Source organism: Zalophus californianus, chromosome 6 (assembly GCF_009762305.2).
Source record: "Zalophus californianus isolate mZalCal1 chromosome 6, mZalCal1.pri.v2, whole genome shotgun sequence".
Taxonomy (NCBI): domain Eukaryota; kingdom Metazoa; phylum Chordata; class Mammalia; order Carnivora; family Otariidae; genus Zalophus; species Zalophus californianus.
Window position 1 is genome coordinate 42636062 of NC_045600.1, and position 4713 is coordinate 42640774.

General features: G+C 43.2%; 1 pseudogene; it reads right to left on the minus strand.

Moving 5' to 3' along the window:
* Positions 1-383: 383 nt before the first annotated feature.
* LOC113909321 lies at positions 384-2893 on the minus strand (annotated as a pseudogene).
* Positions 2894-4713: the final 1820 nt, after the last annotated feature.

Consider the following 4713-nt stretch of genomic DNA (forward strand, 5'->3'; position numbering starts at 1 on the left):
GTAATCAGTGCACATACTTTAGTTTTATAATTGAATAAGAACTGCAACACAAGGAGTTCGTAACTAGTTTTATGTTCATGTATGTTTAAGTAACATTAGTATAAACATAATTGAAATCAACATCTGGGCATCGGGAGGAGTTTCTTTCTTTCTTTTCTTTCTTTTCCTTCCTTCCTCCCTCCCTTCCTCCCTTCCTTCCTCTTTTTTTTTTTTTTTTTTGCTGCAAAAAGCTTTATTATTTCCATTTGGCCCACGGCTTGGGAGAGGGCTCCAGAGTGGTTACAAAGCTGCCTCGTGGCTGCAGAGAGGGGCTGAGGCACAAGTTCTGGCACCAGGGGGATGTCAGAGAGGCCCCCTCAAAGCCTGCTGGTCTCCAGAGGCTCCTAGTTGTGCTTGAGAGTGAGGGTCTCGAAGAGATCCTCGCCCAGCCCAGCCTGGGGGCCGGCCAGCCTGCGGAGGTGATTCAGGTGGTCCCCATCTTCTTGATGAGTTTCACCTTCTCACCCAGGAAGTGGGTTTCCAGGAAGTCACAGAGATGGGGGTCCGCGGGGGTAGAAGCCGGGGTATGCAGCTCCAGAAGGGCCTGGTTCAGGCGCTTCTCCAGAACCAGGGCAGCTTCCATGGCATCCAGGGCTTTAGCCCCCTCATCTTAGGACGGCTTCTGCCCATCCTGGAAGAGGGCGCGGCAGCCGCGCTGGTTTTGCATCTTCAAGAGACGCTCCACGCCCTCCCGCTTCTCCTCAGCCGGCTCGAGGAAGAAATGGCCCACACCTTCCAGAGCAGCATCGTCACGGTGGAAATAGAAGCCTAGAGAGAGGTAGGTGTAGGAGGCCCGCAGATGCATGTTGCCCAGGCGGTTGACGGCGGCCTCCCCCCCCCACCCCGCCGGGTGGAATCTTTCTGACGAATCTGGGAGCTCACCGTTGATTAGCGATAAGGAGCTAAGCTCGAAATTGGCTATTGGCTGGTCCCAGAGGCCGCGGGTGGCCAAGAAAATGGCTCCCAAGGTTGCGACTAGAAAAGAGGTTGGAGGGTGGTCGTTGGCTGGTTGGAGGGGCGTCCCTGGGTCCGTGCCGTCCAAACACTGTTGAAGCGAGAGACAGATCTGCAGGACCGCTGGGCGCACTGCTAGGTGGGAGTTTCTTATTTCCTTTTAAAGGGATTTGTGCAGCACTTAAGTTGAGAAACTTTGATGCAACATTTACATACTATTTCCATTTTCCATTTTTATCCCAGAGAACTTATGTATTTTAAGGTGATTTAAGTACAGTAATTGATCAATGCATAGAACATAGATACATATGTAAGTGAACGTATATATGTACATATCTTACCCAAAACTGCACAATGCTTTGAACTCCTAGAAGATAAATAATTTATGTTTACATATGTACTATTACAGTAAAACTTATTATAATATTGCATCAGGGTACTGAAAATAAAACCTAACGTGGCTAATCCTGATCCAGGACTGTAAGTCTATGTGGTGAGGTAGGTTAATTCCTCTCACAGAGTAGAGTTATCTTTAACCCTTTAGGATACCCTGTTTCTTGTTTGCATTTCTCTCTTCGGGATTGTCACACCAAATGCAAGCACCACACCGGAGAGTACAGTCTGCGCTATTGAAGAGATCTAAATGGCACTCCCTAATTTACCTGCTTATTGTTACTGTTACATGTTTGAGTGATGGGGACCTGGGAGGTGCCTGGACAGGAGTGTCATTTGATTGGGGAGATGCTGGGTGCCTGGTCTTTAAAAACAAACAGGAAAAAGCCTCAATCTGATCCTCTTAACCAGAAGTTCTTACCCTGGGGAGGACTCCAGGAGCTGGGGGGAAAAAAAGAGAAGGGGGAAAGCCTCCCCCCACTGTGGAGAGCAAATTGAAAGTCACAGAGGGGTGTGCCTCAAGGCAGTTTGTAAATCCACTTTCTTTGTCATAACAGGAACAAATCCCACCTTTGAAGTTTTTCCTTCTTGTTACAAGGATTCGGAATGTCTTTTGTTTAATCCATTTTAGCCCTTAATACCTGACCTGGATCAATCCTGTTGGTTAGATTACACAGCATTCATGCTGATTTTAAACTGGCCTGGGGTGGGGTGGTCGGGGGCACCAGGTTCTGCCTCATTGGTGTGGGAATCTCAAGAATAATCAACATGAACACCCAGACCACCTTTATTTTGAAAAACAAACTGTCCTTTTCCACTTAAATGCATAATCTTGATGAATATTGTTAAACAGATTTTGGTGTGTTCTACAAATGATATATCTTCAAGGGGCCTTTAAAAAGCTGATTCTACTCACCTATTCAGCGTGGCATAAAGGACTGTGATGTTCACCACATAGTACATAATGCCTTCAATGAAAATTCAAGGACCGCCTTCTTTCCCAGGCCCCACATCAACTGTGGGTGCAGATTTGAGCAGTAGGGGACACTGCTTCTCAATCCTCGCCTTGGTGTCCTCTTTCTCAGGGATCTGATTATTGAAAAAGAAAAAGAAAAGAAGAGAGAAAGCCTCTTTATAAAATGCAGCCCTATTTCTTCAATCTCCAAAGAGCTTTTAGCTCCATCCCTTAAGAATTCTCAAAGCCAGTGATGAGCAAAGGTGAGGAACCCTCAGAGTAAGCCTCACAAAGGCCAATTGCTAAATTAGGTATTTTTCTAGGCAAGTGGCTATTAACTGGTTCTGAACAAAACACATTGTTTCTCAAATCACTTCAGGTTGCCTGATGCAGAGGAACCTTCCCAGAAAATCAAACAGCTTGGCTCAGAGGAGGGGAGAGGGGGCAGGTGGCAAAGACCACTGAACTTTCACTTACGCTAGTGTCTTGAAGGATCAGGAGACTCACAATCACTGCTCCCCAGCCTGGTGTGCCTTGGAAAAAGCCAACCATGTAGGTTAACCAGAAAATGGCCCCCAGTCAGCGGGGACGGGGAATGCACATTTGATACTTGGGTAAAAAATGTGCCGTTGGCAAAAGGACAAGACAGATTGGCTCCTGGTTTCTTCATTTTGGCTGGTTATGTTTGTTCTGATAGTCACCCAAACTAACAAGGGCAGAAACTGTGCTTTTTATCCCTTCAGCCACAAGTCACTTCACTGGGCTGTGGGCTTTGTAAAGTCTCAAGAGAGGCTTATGGGTAACTGAATAAATTGATTTTAAAAGTGCATTGAGTGTGCCCCTCCAGAAGAAGGTGAAAACATTTGTTTTGTCACCAATAACCCCGTCAAGTAACAAATGTGGAACATGCTACTATTTCTCTCTTGCTGTCAGGAGAGAGTACTTTTTACATTATGGTATTTGAGACTTGAAATTGCTCACTGGGTGTCCTATTTATTCATCTATTCCCATGATGCCTCTGCATCTCAGTCTTTCACACCGGCAGGGAGAATGTACTGTTGCTGGCAGAGGATAGTAAATCCATGAAATGATGCTGAGAGACAAAGCAGAGCACCATGGGTTGCATGGGGTAGATTTCAAAGTTGCTGATTTATCAGTTTATCTTAATATATAAAAATGAATGTGGATGCAGGAATTGACAAACCGAACCTTAGTTCACATGGAAATGCAAAGGACCCAGGATAGCCAAAGTAATCTTGAAAAAAAAAAAAAAGAAAAGAACGAAGTTAGAAGACTCACACCTCCCTATTTTAAAACGTATCACAAAGCTACACTGATCTAGTGTGGTGCTGCTGTCAGAGAGACATAGATTGTGATGGTCAGTTTCGTGGGTCAGGCCCCAATCCCTGTTATTCAATCAAACTCTAATCTAGGTGTTGCTGTGAAGGTATTTTGTAAATGTGACTGAAGTCTATAATCAATTTACTTTTGGAAAAGAAGATTATCTTAGATAATCTGGGTGGGCCTGATTCAATCATTTGGAAGGCCTTAAGAGCAGAACTGAGGCTTCCCTGAAGAAGAGATTCTGCCTGTGGACCACAGCTTCAGCTTGTGCCTGCCCTTCCTGACAGTCTGCCATATGCATTTCAGACTCGCCACAATCACATAAGCCAATTCTTTGTAATAGATCAATCTCTCTCTCTCTTTGTATGTAAGTACATATGTGTGGGAGTTTACATATATATACATCTCTGTATGTATGTGTATATATGTACATACATATATAGATAGACATATCTATATGTACACATATCTCACTTTCTATATATTTCCTACTGGTTCTGTTTCCCTGACTGATCAACAGAATAGAATTGAGAGTCCAGGAATCAGCCCTTACATTCTTACACTTATGGTCAATTGATTTTTGACAAAGGTGCTAAGATAACTCAATGGAAAGAGAATAGTCTTTTCAATGAACGGTCCTGGGACAACTATATATTTATATACAAAAGAATGAAATTGCACCCTTACCTCATGACATTTGGAAAAATTACCTAAAAATTAATCAAAGACCTAAATGTAACAGCTAAAGCATAAAAGTCTTAGAAAAAAACCTAGGTGTAAATTTTGTGATCTTGGATTAGGCAATGGTTTCTTAGGTATAGCTCCAAGAACACGAGCAACAAAAGAAAAAAATAGATAAATTGGCCTTCATCAAAATTAAAAACTTTTGTACCTCAAAGGACACAATGAAGAAAGTGAAGAGACAGGCCACAGAATGGGAGAAAATATTTGCAAAATATATATCAAATAAAAGTTTAATACCTAGAATATATAAAGAATGATTTCAACTCAACAATAAAAAGATAAAT